At 39.8% G+C, this 18061-nt stretch overlaps 1 protein-coding gene across 6 annotated transcripts in view; it reads left to right on the plus strand.

The window, feature by feature from the left end:
• The window catches only part of PPFIBP1 (PPFIB scaffold protein 1), a 172501-nt gene that overhangs the window by 45662 nt on the left and 108778 nt on the right, over positions 1–18061 (plus strand). For all 6 annotated transcript variants that reach the window (XM_088025987.1, XM_088025990.1, XM_028113296.2 and 3 more), the window contains one exon: positions 16368–16461. The gene's annotated coding sequence lies outside the window, so the exon portion shown is untranslated. The remainder of the gene's footprint in view (positions 1–16367; positions 16462–18061) is intronic.

The following is an 18061-nucleotide window of genomic DNA, read 5'->3' on the forward strand; positions in this document are numbered from 1 at the left end:
ATCTATTTGCACTTGCTGCATCCTACACGTACTACTTCTCCAAGATTCTCTCACTGGCCCTTTCTCCATACTCTTCCTGTTGGTGATGGTAGCCTGCTGTGTGTGTGCTGCTGGGACATCAAAGTGAACATATTCAGAGAGGATTCATTGTGTCACCTCTCTTCCAACCCAGCTCTTTGAACCGACTTAGTTTTGTTAATGGTGCCACTATTTTTCCAGACCTTTAGGCTCCAAACGCTGGAGCTGACTTTGAATTCTTTTCTCACTTCTATCATTTCAGTCACCAAGTCATATTCTCTCCATCCACAATAGAGCTGGTATTCATAGCGTGCTTTCTTCTGGACTTGACTCAGAGGTCCTTGACTTCTGAATCAGCAAACAGGTGGGCCCCTTGTCTCCCTTCACCTCCGTGCATGCATATTAATTTATATAAAACATGGCTCTGACTGTGCCACTCACTGGTTCAGAAAAACCTCAAAACCTCTCAATTACTTACCAAATCTAGTCCAGCCTCCTTACCATGACTCATCAAGGGCTTTTAGGATCTAGCCCCACTGGATCGTTCTAGCCTCCTTTCTCACTGTCCCTTCCTCTATCCTACGCTTGAGTGAGAGCTACTGCCCTTCCCTAAACACCCCCACACTTTGGTCCCCCTGCTCCTGTTTCCTTTGTCTGAAATTCTCTTTTTGCTTCTCCCAACCCTTCTTCCCCTGGCACGTGGAAACCCTACACATTGTCCAGTCTTTCATCTTACCTATTACCTCCTTTTTAAACAGCGCCCCTTATTTACTTTAAGTTATTTTTCTCACCTGATTTTTTTCCTAGCATTTCATTTGACCCTCTCATGGGACACTTATCATTATATTATGTTATATTACATTATGATCATTAGTAAACCTCTCTTCTCTTTTTTTTAAAGATTTTATTTATTTTTAAAGATTTTTTATTTATTTGAGAGAGAGAGAATGAGAGATAGAGAGCACGAGAGGAAAGAGGGTCAGAGGGAGAAGCAGACTCCCTGCCGAGCAGGGAGCCCGATGTGGGACTCGATCCCCAGACTCCAGGGTCATGACCTGAGCTGAAGGCAGTTGCTTAACCAACTGAGCCACCCAGGTGCCCAAGATTTTATTTATTTATTTGACAGAGAGATAACGAGAGCACAAGCAGGGGGAGTGGGAGAGGAAGAAGCAGGCTTCCCGCCGAGCAGGGAGCCCGATGCGGGACTCAATCCCAGGACCCTGGGATCATGACCTGAGCCGAAGGCAGACACTTAATGACTAAGCCACCCAGGTGTCCCACCTCTCTTCTCTCTTAATGGACTGCAGAGTTTTTTTTTCCAGAGACTGTGCCCTATTACTAATTTTTCATACCCCCCGCCCCCGAGCATGTGGCCCAGTGGTAGGCACTGAATACATACTTCAAATTGAAAACTCTTGGGATGCCTGGGTGGCTCAGTTGGTTAAACATCTGTTTTTGGTTCAGGTCATGATTTTGGAGTCCTGGGATCGAGCCCCGCATCAGGCACCCTGCTTGGTGGGGAGTCTGCTTCTCCCTCTGCCTCTGTTCCTCCCCACCACTGGTGCTCTCTCGCTCGCACTCTCCCTCCTTCAAATAAAATGAAATCTTTAAAAAAAAAAACTCAGGTTATTAATAATTAAAACATAAAACCATTGGATCCCCCCCCCCCCGCCTTAAACCCCACTAGATTAGAATTCATGAAGTTGCTGGTGCTAAATGCCAGGTTTGGTACATGGTAGGCCCTTAGTATAAGGAAAAAAAAAATCTCTCACTTGAATGCTTTTTAAACAGCCACGAAGTTTAGTTCTGTGACTGTTCAAGGACAGCTGATTCTCCTGCTGTTTGCAAAATATGGATGACATATTATCACACAGCAGGGGTAGTTTTTGTTCTGAAGTACCATTATAGATTATAGACAGAAGTTGTCAAGAGCACAGCTAAAGCAAAAAGTCTTTAGCGTAAAACTCAATTTAGAGTCGTCACTTAATGGGGGAAGAAAAAAGGCAGTACCTCAAAGTTGAGCTTTAGTTTTGAGAAGGAGAGTTTCACTTTTAATTAGGGATAATAATTTAAAAACAATGACAATCTTTTTTTTTTTGAGAGCTTAGTTGTGTATCAAGCTCTTTCTCTGAATTTATGTTGGATTCTCACACAGTAGGAATGGAGTATGTTATGTCCATTTTATGGATAAGGACTTTGAAGCACAGAAAAGTTAAGGAAGGTGATTGAAGACCACGCAGCTGGAGAGTGGTGGGGCTGGGATTCACCCCAACCTGCTTGCTCTGGAGCCCACCCTAACCTCTTTATAGTATCAAGGGGAGTTGGAAAGGGAAGGTCCGGAACATTTGTTACCTATGCCTGTTCCTGTGACCTAAATACTACTTTATAAGCCCAGGCCCCAACTTCTGTTCCTGTCCCAAAGATAATTTTAGAGCATCCTTAGAACTTGTCTCTCAGTTTGTTTTCCATATTACTGAAGGCCAGCGGAATAGAAAAGCATCCTGGTTTTGTTCAGCGCACTGCAGGATATCTATATCTATCAACAAGGGGCAGGAAAAAATTTAGCCACCTGAATTTTAAAGGTGAACTAAAACATGTTAAATTGTACCTGCCAATGCAGCCAGACTGTGGGATACTCTGCGCGACAAACAACCCAGTTTCTTCAACCTAGTAATTTGCAAGGAGAAAGAAAAGAAATGAAGGGGGAAACCTATAGATTAAAAAATTGTTTAAAAAAATTTTTTTTAAATACTTTGTTTATTTGAGAGAGAGAGAGCGAAAGAGCACAAGCAGGGGGAAGGGGCAGAGGGAGAGGGAGAAGCAGGCTTCCTGCTGAGCAGGGAGCCCGATGTGGGACTCGATCCCAGGACTCTGGGATCATGACCTGGGCTGAAGGCAGACGTTTAACCAACTGAGCCACCCAGGTGCCCCAGATTAAAAAATTCTTAACAGAACTATCAGCCAACCACAGTGGTGAACCCTGTTGAGAGCCTAATGCAAACAAGCAAATGGTTTTTTAAAATATGACTTTTATAAGACCTTTGGAAATGTGATCATTGATTGACTGGAAATGTGATGGTATTGAAATAGAAATTCCTCTTCCTAACAGTAAGAATTATTACTCATTTTATGATAATAGTCTTACAGTTATGTTCTCTTGTAGAGACATACTGAAATATTCATGGAAGAAATGATATCGTTTCTGGGACTTGCTTCAAGGTAATACGGGGGGTTTGGGTGGGAGAGAATTCAGATAGAACAAGATTGGCCATAAGGATTGATTATTGAAGCCGGTGATAGGTGCATGGCATTCATTGTGTTAATCCACTTATGTTTGTATACCTTTAAAATTTTCCATAATAAAAACTTTTGGGGGAAAAAAAAGCTATTTTTAAGTCCGAGGTGGGTTGTTTAGCCTCCTTGGGGCTAAAATCCTGGCTCAGTATTCAGATAGATATGGTCAGAACCCTGACCATAGATATAGATATTCAGTAGATATGGTCAGGACACCGAGACCCAAGATAAAGTTTATATCCCTTTATCATTATGGAGAAATTCCACATTATAAAAAAATTTTAAGGGCATTAGAAACAGTAACACTTGGCTTTAGTCTAGCTTTTATATCCCCTTAGGAGAAGACATTGAACAGATCCACAGTTGCCTCAAAACGCCAAAGCCCCTCTTTACGTCATGACGGAGGGCATTGGGTTCTGATGGGAAAGAGGAATCATCAGTGTTGGCCAGGCAATTAAACAGATGTAGCAAGAGTAACATTGGAAGATATTTCTTCGTGTTTTCTGCATCCTAGGGAGGTTTTGTTCTTAATCTCAGAAAGCACTTTTACGTTCTTTTTATTAGATGACTATATAAAATCAAGGTTTTTAGGGAAAAAGTACTTTTTCTAGTAACGACATGATGTATTGTGTACGATGGCTTAATCATGACGTGATTATGCTTATTCTCTCATTTCTGTAGGATATAAGGCTGCTCATCTGCTCATTAGCAAGCTCATCTCTTGTCAACCTCTTAAATTGTAAGGGTAAGGGTAGCAGAGGGGCCTCATTTTGCTTTGGAAGTAGATGTGATGCCCAGATGTCCTGGTATCACTGATGGCATGTGCACCTGGTTGGTCCCTTAGCCGTGTAGCCTTTGCCTTGCCAGCCTTTGGCATGTCGCAATTCCTCAGCCTCCTCATTCCACCCTCTCCTGAGCCTCTCCCATCTCTCAGACTCTTCCTTCCTTCCCAGACTTCTTTAATGGCTTTGCTCCCACGACCTATTCTGTTAATGCTAGTGCCCTTCCCATCAATCAGTCTTTATCAGGTATTCAATTCCCCAGTGCACTTATCAAAACTCAGCTTGTAAGTGACCACTTGTAAACAGATGAAGAAGCTCAGCCATGACTGAGCCCAGGCTCTTTGCTGAACTTTCCAGACCTGTTTTCCCAATTACCTTGTATGCATTTACCCTGTGGTTCCAGGGCATTGTGCTCTCAATGGATCAGAGTTTAATTATCATCCCCCCCCACACATGTGTTTTGTTTTCTGTTCTCTTCTGAATTCCCTGTCGCCACAAGTCAGAAACTATCGCATCATTGTTGATTTCTGCTCCTTCATGTCTGATAAGTGTCCTAAATGCTTTTCTCAGCTTTCCCGTCCCTCCCTCATCTCTGCTAGTTCACGCCTTCAGGAATCATAGCTGCGCCCCTTTTCCAAATTCATCCCCTGATATTGCTCAAAAAGAGCTTCTTGACATGCAAATGTGATTGTTTTCTCCTGCTTTAAAGCCTTCTGCAATATTCTAAACTTTTGAGCAGGGTACTGCTGTCATGAAATTTGTGAGCATCTCCTTCAGTATGTGTATATATATTATAAGTAACATACACATTTACTGCACTAATGTATTACATATTGTAAACACAAAAGTAGGAATTAAAAGGACATAAAAGTAATGTTTTAAAAATAATTTTATATTCATTAATATTCAGTCCTTTAGTTTTTGGCATTTTTTTCCCCAAGTCAATGATAATTTTGCGGAGAATAATATGATTGCATTTGCTTCCTTATTTTTAAAAATCTATTTCCATTTTGTGATACACTAATTTTAAGGTCTGTGTTGAGGTTCAGTTTATTTATATACTTATTTTTTTGTTGTTGTTATCACTGAAGAAGTTAATCTTAAGTATATGCAGATCCCAAGGGGAGACATGCAGTGTTCACTGCTTGTTCATTTTTATCCACCAGCTGCACAAAGGTTCAGTTGAAATCAGCCAGTAAATTGTAATCTAGTATAGTATTCAGAGTGGGTAAGAACAGACCTTCCATGGTTCTGTTGTCTAGATTAGAATCCTGTCTTGCTTATTTACTAGATTGGATAATTTGCTTAATCTCTCTGTCTCAGTTTCTGTATTATGAAGTGAGGTGATTATTACAGTCTCTCCATCAGGGATAGTGGTGAAGATTGAGTGATTAACACATATTGAGCACTGAGAACAGTGCCTGATCCATAAGCAGCAAGCCCTCAATAAGTGGTAGCTATTATTTTCCTCTTTAAGAAAGAATGGGAACATGCCGCATTTTCCTACTTTTAATAGGACTTCAAAAACTAAGGCTCTTAATTTTGTAAATTTTAAGGCAGATTAGAAACTTCTACATCTACATTTTTTTAGAGAGTACAGATAGGAAAGTTTTTATGGATGTGATATTATTTGGAGGAAATGACATAAGGATGGAAATATTTTCAAACTTCTATTTTCAAAATGTTTCTTTCAGAAACCTTTCTCACTATGACAGTGTCCTCTTTACTTTAGAGGAACAAGGGCTGCTGTATGGTTATGTAGTTTGAACAAGTAGAGGTGTCAGATTCACGAGTGTATGCTCACTTGTGCTTACGTTTTTGATGTTCTCATCCAGCTGTGGTTCCCGTAAACCACTTGTCCATTTCATGGGGGTCAGTTTGGTTTTATTATAATGATAACATCATCCATCCATCCATTTATGTGGGCACATGTAAGCTGTAATACTTTGCAGTCGTTGGAAGGACACAAGGAATGGAGGGTTGCCTCATGGCAATGGAGCTCCCAGGCTGCCTTCAGAGACTTCTTTTGTGTGACTAGCTGCCATCTGGACTGAGAGAGGATGTCACTGGCAATCCATTCATGAAATACTGGTAAAATTTGGTCTTCCTTCCTTCTTTAGAAATAGGAAGTCTGGTATTATCTACCATGCAATGGAAATAGTTGGCATGGCTGACCAACCACATCTTCCGGTCCAACTGCTGAGGGTGCCATGTTGGGCCATCACTCTGCTCTTGAACTCACTGCTTCTCGGTCTAGAAGCCTCTCCTCCGTATTCCCCACACGTTTCTCCTCCTCTGTTATTCCTATGTGTAGGTCTATATATTTTATATAGGGATAGAGTATAGATATTTTGAATTCTGTTGTTTTCACTTGAAAATGTATCAGACTATTTTGTTTCTCCATGGTCTTCAGTATGACAATCTGGATGGTTTCCTATTTTTGTTGCTTTGACATGCCAAGATGAATTAAACCATTCCACCATTCCTCTAACAGTGGATATTCAAGTATTTCCAGTTAGTTACTGTTATTTAGGATTCTGTCATGAACACCTTTTTGCATATTATTTTTTGCTTTAGGCACATTATTTCCTGCAGATAAATTCATTGGAGGAATTACTAACTCTTACTCTAATAAAGCTTAAATGCTTTCCTAAAAGATTCATATGAAATACAGTGCTGCTAACAATGGAAGATCAGCAATTTCACTACAACATTGAAACTGTGTTGTGGCTTTCTGTTTGTTTTGGTATACGTAAAATGGTAACTCAGGGCTGCTAAATGTGAATTTTGTTACCATTGCAAAGAAAATTTTTCCCATGTTTTTTTCTGTGAGACTGGGGTTTGGATTTGTTTTTCTTAAAAGTATAAAAACTTTAGGGCACCTGGGTGGAGGCAGTTGGTTGAGTGTCTGATACTTGATTTCTGCTCTGGTCATGGTGTTGGGGTTGTGGGATTGAGCCCTGCTTGGGGTTCTGTGCTCAGCAGGGAGTCTGCTTGACATTTTCTTTCTCTCTCCCTCTGCCCCTCCCTCTGCACGTAGGCGTGTGTACTCTCAAATCCTTAAAAAAAAAAAAAAAAGTTTAAACACTTAAGTTTGTGTTTTACATAGTACATAATAATCATTTCCTTTATCCTGGAGTTTCTGTTAACTTCTTTTATATTTTTTTAAAGATTTTATTTATTTAATTTTATTTTATTATGTTAGTCACCATACAGTACGTCATTAGTTTTTGATGTAGTGTTCCATGATTCATTGGTTTGCGTATAACACCCAGTGCTCCATGCAATACATGCCCTCCTTAATACCCGTCACCAGGCTAACACATCCCCCCACCCCCCCTCCCCTCTAAAACCCTCAGTTTGTTTCTCAGAGTCCACAGTCTCTCATGGTTCGTCTAAATTATTTATTTATTTAACAGAGAGCGACATAGCGAGAGAGAGAGAGAGAGAGAGAGAGAGAACACAAGCAGGGGGAGTGGGAGAGGGAGAGGGAGAAGCAGGCTTCCTGTGGAGCAGGGATCCTGATACGGGCCTCGATCCCAGGACCCTTGGATCATGACCTGAGCCGAAGGCAGACGCTTAACGACTGAGCCACCCAGGCACCCCTGTTAACTTCTTTAATAAAAAGATGGCTATAATATTATTTTGCCCATTTGTTGGATGGGAAACTTAAGTAACTTGATCATATAGCCAAAAATTTATGGACTTGTAATGTTAAAACTCAGGCTTATCTGTCCCATATTCTATACCCTTAGTCTTCATGCTCTGCTCCCTTTGGCAAAATAATCTTTATTGTAAAATTATAAGATACAGATAAGCAAAAAGGAAAATAAAACCACATTCATGCGAAATTCCGCCATACAGAGAATACCACTGTGAGCATGTTGGAGTATAATCACATATCTCAGAGGAGGGCAGGAGACCCTGACACAGACCCTGGGAGTGAGAGAAGGGTAAATGTGTATATACCTCTTCCTTCATCCCTATCTAATTAAAGATGTGGACTGGTAGACTGCTGTCGGCTCAGTGATGAAGAAGAAAGTGTTCAGAACCGGAGACTTTTTACCTTATGTATATATTTACAAAAAGGGGATCAATTAATAGATCATGAATGTCCTTCTGTGTTATTAACCATTGGTACTCACCTCGGCAACACTGGCCTGCTTAATCTGCCTAAGGGATAGACCTCAGTGGCACTATTGTTAGACATTTAGATTGTTGGTCTTGTAAATAACATTGTGAAAGTTATATATATGTATCATTTACTTATTTGTCCAATTATTTAGCTTAATTAATGTGGAATGCTGGGTCAAAGCTTTTAGATTTTTAGGGCTTTTGATGATCATTGCCAGTGCCATTCTACCCTTGAAGAAAGCATCTTCCCATTTGGCCCTGTTAAAATAAGAAAGAGGGGCAAGGAGGAGAGAGAGAGAGAGAGGAGAGAAGGATTTTTTTTTTTTTAATAATTTCTTATAATTCGCTAGCTTAATTCTTAGGAAGTCAGTCAGTCAGCCCACATGTATTTCTTTCTAAAACACACATGATGCAGAGATCATGGTCCTAGTCTCACAGTGAAAATAAATTTATTCTATGTGGGACAGTTTAAGGGAAAGAGTCCTTGCTGTTCTGCTGGGTCAGCAATGACCGAGTTTATAATAAGCCAACCCACTTTCCAGAGCTATGATGAGCTCTGTGGGGTATGTTGGTTCACAGAGTTCAATTGCCATGATAAAGCATTACATGCCAATGGACTAAAGTCATTGTTTGTATTCAAACAATTACTATACAAATTTCACATTAGTTCAGAATGCTCTTTCAGAATGCTTGTGGGATCAGAGTGGTTTGGCTTCGTATTTTTTGAGTGATATTTGCAGTAACACATTAGCTAATGATATAGGTGGAAGGACTTGGTTCTACAAGATTTCTTGGGTATGAAAGCCAAGATTTTAGGGCTGGTGCAATTGTTTCTCCTACACTTTCAATAGGGATAGAACATATTTCAGAACAATTATAGAATAGTTTTTCCCTCTGAGAACATAAACGACTGTAGTCAGCAATCTCCAATTTCTACAAAACTATGCCTGTGCTCCAAGAAATGTGTAAATAATGGGAATGTCTAAAGTTCCTGCCCAAAATTTAATTGAAATCAACTGTTTAAAACATTCTTAGGTAAATTTTACATTGTAGCTCATAATATTTGTTATATAAAGTTTGAATACATTGTTCTATAAAATTTTCATGATAGCCCATGAAGTATTTGCCACAAAGGAAATTGGTGTGTTAGGAAACTGAGCCATGTTCATTCCCTCCCCCCACCCTACTGTCTTATGTCACACACAACTGTGCATGTTTATTTTTATATAAAACTTTACAACAAGCCTTAATCATTTCAGTTAATTCAGTCAAAACTTTGAAAGAATAACAACTTTTAAATCCCAAAATTGCTTAGAATCTTTGAATTAGAATCTTTCTTTGGGAAATAAAAAAAATAATTTGCCAGCATTGGCAAAGAAAGCTGTGCATGAAAATGTTAAAGTTAAAAAGAAAAAAAGAAAACCAAGCCATTACCAAACACTACAAATATGATTGTGAAGCAACATGTTAAAGCCATGTGGGCTTTATTTGATGTAATATGTCAGTAGACATTGCAAATACTAAGATTTTGGAACCTTGAGGGAAATTTGACTACACTGAATTTGATTTTGGCCTAGAAAATGGGTTCACTGAGGACTTTGGGACATCAGAGATTATAAGATTATCCTTTCAGCTAGTATTTATCTTATGGTGCTTGGTATTGTGAGAACACTGTATGCGGTGCACTGAACCCTTTTCAAGCATAAGAGATGAATTCCAAGCCATTTGTCCAACCTCAGATTTGCAAATGTACTATAACATGTAATTTCTTCAACTCTCTAATGTCTGTTTTTTTGGCTAAGAGCCTTCACTGTCTTGTACTGCTTAACTTGATCTTTACTTCTATCATTAGCCCTAAGCCGTGAGCTTTTTTCTGACCATTCCAGAAAGAAGTAAGTTTTAAGTCTGTTCATATGAGTTCCTGTATTAGGCAGAACATGAAGCCGTGTCAGAAGACCGATGTTTGTGGTTGGCTGGGCCCCATGTAACTCACCAGACAGCCCACACTTATAATTTAAATTGCTTCTCAGCTCAACTAGCACTACTTGTCAGCGACCTTGAACCTAAAATTTGAAAATGCCAAGGGTCTATTTGAAAGAATCCATTCTTTGATAACAAAGTCTTATTGAGGAGGCAAAACATACTTCTGGAATATTTGAACAGTGATAATCAATATGTGATTAAATGCCCAAATGAATGAATAAGTTGAAACACTAAATCTTGTTGGCAATGAGAGAAGGGGAAGACTCCGTAGGGACATAACACGAAAGGTTTAATTATTTGAGCAAGACATGAGAACTGGATACAAATATGGTTTTGAGCATGGTTAGGCGTCAACCTAATTTACTTGATCGTAACTCCTACACGCTCTGTTTACAGTCTGAGGGAGCCAGGATTTTGGACTCAGGCCTATCTGGCCCTGAGGTGTGTGATGTAAACCTTTATCCCATATGGTTACCCCTCCAACTTTATAAACTCAACCATTCTGTCAGCTTCCCCCTTCCTTCAAGGTCCAACTCAGTGATGGCCTCTCTCTAACATCTTTTTAGATCCTGTAATCTACGTCCTGTAGCACTTTCACATCTTTAATTATACAACTTTATTTAGTCTTTTGTGTACCTCTTTCCCCTGAGGGATTGTGAGGATCCAGTCCTCACAGGAAGTACAAATTATATCCCATACTATTGAGCACAGAAATTTGGCCTGTACACTGGATGTGGTGTTGGGAGTAGAAGAGAAAATGGAGTAAAGAATGAGTGTGGTTCAGAAGCAGGAGTAGAGGTGATGTGTGAAGGAGAAACAGACTGTCCTTGTTACATGAAAGACCAAAAATAAAAGGAGGTAAGATTGGAAAAGTAGCTAAGGGATAAGAAGAGGAAGGTGTTAAATGTCAAAGTCAAGGATTTGGACTTGACTCTGCAGACATTACAAGCCAATGAAAGACTAGCTTGACTGAAAAAAAGGTTAAGACCATCTCTATCGAAATGGGAAGTTGGTGATGAGTAACTTAGCAGTATATTTTCCCCTTATTTTATTTGGATTGTATAAACCTGCCTTTCAGTCCAAAAGAGTACTGGGTCACATTTGGGTGACACATTTCCTCCAGACATCCTGGAGAACTTCAGGAAGTGGTGGGGATGATTCAGCAGGGGACGTCTTCCTGAACCATGCAGCGATCGGTATTTGGATAGAGTTATTCTTGCCAGGCTGTGAAGATGTCTTTCCATAATTTATGTGGATGCTCACTCAGCCTTTTCCCAGATGGAATCCAGGCAGAGGATAAGGCTAGATGGGAACAAATTTGGAAGATTTGGGGTCCCTGATAAGTCTTTTTCCTGAAGGCTTTCTGAGGGTCCTGAAGTGGCCTTAACTTACCAAGGGAAAGATAAGCATTGGTTAGTTAGTTTGGTTCTTTGATTACTTTGGTGAAAAAGAGTATTGTGGACGTTTATGTTCCTCATACTCCAGGGAAAGCTCTAATTTTAGAATCAGGAGAGTCTTACAAGTCTTTGGAAGTCCATTTATATTCTTATTTTAGGTACTTTGTCTTTAACTGTGCAGAGGTATACCTTACTACCTCTACTTGACATTCCTAACCTACAAACCTTTTGAGATTTCTTTTTATCATATGTAACTTTTATAAAATTAAAAGTGTTATTAGGATAGCATGGAGATTAATAATACGAGCTTTGCACCCAGATTTCCTGAGTTCTGATCCTGATTTTTCCACTTAATAGCAGTGTGACCTTGGGCAATTATTTAACTACTCTGCCTCCATTTCTTCATCTGTAATATGGGGATAATTATTTACTTTCCTTACTGCATTTTTACCAGAATTAGATGAATGCGTTGTTCATTTATTTAAAAGTAGAACTGTTAGAATAGTTCCTGGTACATAAGTTCCCAATAAATATTATCTATTGTATTATAAATGAGAAAATTAAAGCAGCTACAGGTTAAGTGACTTCGGAAGTTATCCAACAAGATGGCTAAACCAGGATTAGTGTTTATTTCAACATTTAGTCAACCGTGAGTGTATTTAACTGGTCCGCTGTGCTATACTGACGTAGAGACCAGAGGTCAGGAAACTTTTTCTTTAAATTTTTTTATTGTTAGTTAATCACCATACATTGCATCATTATTTTTTTTTAAATTTTTTATTGTTATGTTAATCACCATATATTACATCATTAGTTTTTGATGTAGTGTTCCATGATTCATTGTGTATAACACCCAGTGCGCCACACAGAACGTACCCTCTTTAATACCCACCACCAGACTAACCCATCTCCCACCCCCCTCCCCTCTAGAACCCTCAGTTTGTTTCACAGAGTCCATCGTCTCTCATGGTTCGTCTCCCCCACTGATTTATGCCCCCTTCATTCTTCCCCTCCTGCTATCTTCTTCTTTTTTTTTTTTTTTCTTAACATATATTGCATTATTTGTTTCAGAGGTACAGATCAGGAAACTTTTTCTTAAAGGGACAAATCAGTTAATAAATATTTTATACTTTGCAGGACTTAGAGTCTCTTCTGCAGCTACTCAACTCTCATTACGTCCTGTAGAAGCAGCTATAGACAATATATAAATGAATAGGTATGGGTGTGTTCCAGTAAAACTTTATTTACAAAAACAGGTTGCTGTTTTTTGCAGACCTCTGCTTCAGATACTTCAGTCATACCTGAGTAGAGACTTTGGATTCCATTTAGTTTAGTTTTTTTTTTTTTTTAAGATTTTTTTATTTATTCGTTAGAGAGCGAGAACGAGTGTGCACTCACGAGTGCCCCAGAGCATGAGCAGGGGGGAGGGGCGGGGGAGAGGGAGAAGCAGACTCCCTGCTGAGCGGAGAGCTGGACATGGGGCTTGATCCCGGGACCCCAGGAACATGACCTGAGCCTAAGGCAGACACCCAGACGCCCAACCGACTGAGCCACCCAGGTGCCCTGGATTCCATTTAGTTTTAAAGTATGAAATAGGTGTTATTATAATAAACAATACTTTCACCTCCAAATGATTACGTCTAACATGTTATTCTCACTTATGATGGTCATGCTTTAAAAGACCAAAGGGATTTAGAAAATAAGCAATAGTAGTAAATATGTTTTCCCATCTCAAAGGGATATACAGAAGTCACTTAATGGTTTGGAGGATTATTCTTAGAATTTGAAATCTGATTTGGGCAAGATGCTAAGGATTGTTTTATTAAATGGACACAAATAGCGGCGCCTGGGTGGCTCAGTCGGTTAAGCGTCTGCCTTTGGCTCAGGTCATGATCTCAGGGTCCTGGGATTGAGTCCCACATTGGGCTCCCTGCCCCGTGGGGAGTCTGCTTCTGCTCCCTCTGCTGTTTCCCCTGCTTGTGCTCTCTGGCTCTCTCTTTTCTGTCAAATAAATAAAATAAAATAAAACACAGAAATACAGACTTTTTTGTTGTTGTTAATTTTTGTGTAGGAAAAATGTGTGAGTCAAGTAACAGGCTATTTGTGATTATCCTTGTCATTACACAACAGGTTTTTCTGCTAGGAATGTTGTTTGAATGGGTTTGGATTTTTTGTGGCTTACTTTTCAGTTTAATAAAATGTTCTTTTTAAATTAAACTTGTCAGCGAACCTTTTTGTGAGTGGCTGTGTTGGTTAGTTCATATTTATAGCTTACGTCTGTTTCTGAGGAAATGACTAAAGTCTCTTGCATTCGATCAAAACTGTGTAACAAAGGACATCTTTGACTTACTCAAACAAGGCTCATGATGGAAACTCAAAAAATCTAATGGTTCATGTTTATAAAAATGTTTTTATGTATTCAGTCTTGGTCGGGCCAAATAATCAGAGCTCTGTGCTAAGGGAGGGATTGAAAATACTCAGTGTTTCTCAGTTGAATGGATTCCTCTGGAGCAAGTTCAGGCAACACTTTCTTACAAGTCTTTAACCTTTTTTATTGCACATGTTTAGAATTGGGTTTTATAGAATACAGGTATATATTTTTTCTTCTCTCTAAACCATTCCACGGATTTTCTCCATCCTCATCTGTATCCTGTAGGCCCTGACCTGTGTGACATCTAAACCTCGCACATGTGATTTCTAGCAAGGAGGCTGATGGGGATTGGAAAGGGGCCCCGGGGATGTAACTGACTCACAGAAATGCGCCGTGTCTCGATCCCTGTGGAGGTCCCTGTTTCCCCAGCTCTGGAATATCCTCAGGCTCTCCCCATCCTAGTCTTGTCCCCTCACTCTTGGTCCCTTCCTCCTGGCAATGTGGGCATCCTTCCTTCTGCTCTTCGCTCCAGGGCAAGAGATGAAGGCACAGGCTAGGCTCCTGCCTACGCAGACCGAGGTTGACCTGTGCTCTGGAACCCTGGCTAGAACTCACATTCCCCCACAAAGGCCCTGCTAGAAATGGTGGTTGGATTGTGCTGTGATTATTGTCCTAGATTAGTTATGTGACAAACCTACTGGAATTTTCTGTGCTGTTACTGTAATCGTTAATTTCAACCCTTTTATGAGCGCTCAAGGAAACCATTTCTCCAACCAAATCTCGGATCTAAGTCTAAGACAAGAGTGAAGTTTCTGTGCCGGCTGTCCCACGTCACTCCTCCTGCCTCCGTTCTCAGAAGCACCTATGGAGTAGGGTTCCTACCACTCACTTTGAAAACTCTTGATGAACATAACTCTTTATTTTTGGAGCACACGCTAGTCTTAAAATTGGGCTTGCCTGTGTATACCATTAATTGCTTAAGGTTCACTTGGACGGGTGCGTCTGTATGGGTTACATATGAAGCCAGCTTTAGGGGCAACCGAGTGGACAGTTGCTTACCTGAGTCTAGAGATTTAAGACAGCCTCTATCGCCCATTCATGCCTGCAATTCCATTGTCAGTAATGCATTTTATTTCTGTGTTAAGCACCTGCTTCTTTTGAAGCTCTTTTTTCGAAGGAAAATGTCCTTGGGAAAGATAGCCATTAAGCCACTTGAACCTTAGCACTGATCCTATTGTTTCCCTACATAATTAAACATCTGGGGTCACCGACTCCTCAAAGGGGTAGAGAGAGAAGGAAGGAGTTACACTGCTACATCATAATTTTGTCTGGGACTGGCTCTGACTATATACACATTTGATAACCCCATATGAGGTAGCATCTCTAGTATTTAACTTGAAGGTACTTTGCTTTCTTATTTAGGTGGAGGTAGTTATGAGGTATTTGAATAGTGAGCACCTCAAAAGGAATTTCTATTCCTAAATATTCCTTTCTACCAAAATATATTTTATTACTGTAATGGGGAGGATATACATGCCCATACATATAGTACTGGGATTTTTTTTTTTCCCCTGAGTATATGTTATTTACAAGAGGTAAGGAAATCAAGTCTAGTTGTAAGTCTAGAACATGGAGTGTATGAATCTCTACCATATTGTCTGCATATTGATTCTTTTATTGATTGATTTCCCCCTTCCTTTTGATTGATTGATTTTTTTTTGACCTTAATAACTAAATATTATAAAATTGTGGTTCGTTTATTTACTCAACAGACATTCATAGAGTGCCTAACATGGGGCAGGTACTTTGAGCTAGAAAAAGAAATGATGGTGGTTTTCTCCTGAAACTCAGGCTTCAAGGAATATTTGAGGTTGTCCAGCAACTGGGAACTAAGGAAGAAATAGAAGAAGGGCGTGCTGGGGGGAGGGGGGAGGAGAAGAAGGGGGAAGAAGGAAAGAAGGATAACTAGAAGAAAGTTAGTTAAATCTGTTAGTCCCTAACACATTGTCTTTTTCTTTTTTAATTTTTTAATTTTTAAAGATTTTATTCATTTGAGAGAGAAGAGGGAGAGAGAGAGAGCACAAGCAGGGGGAGCGGCAGGCAGAGGGAGGGGAAGAAGCAGACTTCCCCAGCTGAGCAGGGAGCCAGACATGGGGCTCAGTCCCAGAACCCCAGGATCATGACCTGAGCCAAAGGCAGACGCTTAACCGACTGAGCCACTCAGGCGCCCCCACATTTTCTTGTTTGTAATTACATACGTTACCTAGTATGATGCTCTCTGTTGCTTATAGAATAATTTATCATCTATAGGCTTTGTTTTTTTTTTCCTGGTGTGCTCTAATTTGAAATTAGTTTTAATTAACCTTTTTTATATTTGTTTCTTTTCAGTATAAAAGAATTTTATGGACCAGTTGGCTAATAAGTACATGGAAGTTTTGAAGAGCTGAAGAAAAAAATCAGCATTAGACTTGCTTTTAAAAATGTGAGTAAACTCTCTCCTTTCCATGGTTTATTTCTGACATCTTTGAAGCCTGCAGTTACCTTTCTGTATATTCAGTGTGTAAATTTTTTCCCAGTAGTAAAGTTCCTTGACTATGTTGGTCAACTCAGTAAGTCTATGAGAATTGATGACCCACCCCCCTCTTGAAAAGTTTAATTCTCGAAGTGCTATGACTAACATAAGTGACTGTAGAATTTAGACGTGTTGTGGCGGTCAGTGGGGCAAATCTATTTGGCATCGAGAAGAAAAACACAGACTAGGTAGCACATGAAAAGCACCACCCTCTTCTCAAATCCTTTATTTGTCCCTCAGACCATTTCAGTGCCACATCGAAGTCAATGAGAATTGAGTCAACCTGTTAATGACCCTAGAGGCTTAGAAAAATGAGATGTTTTCACATAAGCTTATTTACTCCCTTCCTCCTTGCTACTCTTGTTCAGTAATAATAATAGCACTTAACTATTTATTGAGCATCTGCTAAGTGACAAGTACTTGACTCCTTCAAGTCAATCAGTATTTATTCAACAAATATTTTTTCTGAGTGTCTGCAATGTGCCAGGCACTGCTCTGACACCTTGTATTATTGTCATGGCAACCTTGCAAGGTAGGAGTTAAGATTTCAGGGATCTACTTGAGGATCCTGAGGTTCAGAGAAAGGTAGGGAGTATGCTGACGGTCACACAACTGGTAAGTGGCAAAACCTAGAGTGTGACCACGGCGCCGACTTTTTCTCATTGGCCGTATCCTAAGTGGTGTTTAAAATGCTCTTCCTGGCCCTGCTTTTGGTAGGGAGACTGGAACCTTCTGGGTTGTATTCTTAATAGGAATATGATCCTAATCCTTCTAAACCTTGGCTGTAGTCACAACAAGGAAGGAAATTAGAGAAACATCCTCCCACATTTGAGAGGTAGCTTTGGTGCTTGGATGGGGAGTTAAGAGATATAGTGTCCAGTCCCAGCCCTTCCATGGATTTCCTGTGTGTCCTTGAGATAATTTAACGTACGTGGGAAACAATTACTTTTATTTATGCCAACTGAGGAGAGCAGACCAGAAATTCTCTGAGGTCTCTTTCAGTCAGCTTTTTATGGAGGAAAGTGCACAAATCATAAGTGAATGGCTTGATGGAATAATTGTCACAAAGTGGACACACCTTTGTAACAGCACCCAGATTAATGGAAAATTGCCAGCACCCCAGAACCCGCCGCCTCTAGTGCCCCTGGGAATAACCGATTGATTAGTTTTGCCTGTTTAAAAAAATCCATGTGAATAGAATCATATACTATATATTCCTTTGTGTCTGGCTGATTTTTCTTATTATATTTGTGAAATTTATCTACAGTAGTTACAGTATTGTTTTCCACTCTCCTTGCTGTCTCAGTATTCAGTTATGTATCTGTTTTACAGTTGCTGAACATTTCGGTAGTTATCCAGTTTGGATGAATAACAAATAACACTTCAGTGAATATTTTTGTGCCTGTCTTCTGGTGATGATTGTATTTTGTTTGTTCAGGGACTACTCAGTAATTTAGATTCTGCAAGATCCAGGGAGGGATGTTGGATGAAATAAATGTCTTTGAAGGCA

Source organism: Eumetopias jubatus, unplaced genomic scaffold (assembly GCF_037043125.1).
Source record: "Eumetopias jubatus isolate StellerSeaLion01/CBP00866 unplaced genomic scaffold, mEumJub1_p1.0 scaffold_8, whole genome shotgun sequence".
Classification (NCBI taxonomy): Eukaryota; Metazoa; Chordata; class Mammalia; order Carnivora; family Otariidae; genus Eumetopias; species Eumetopias jubatus.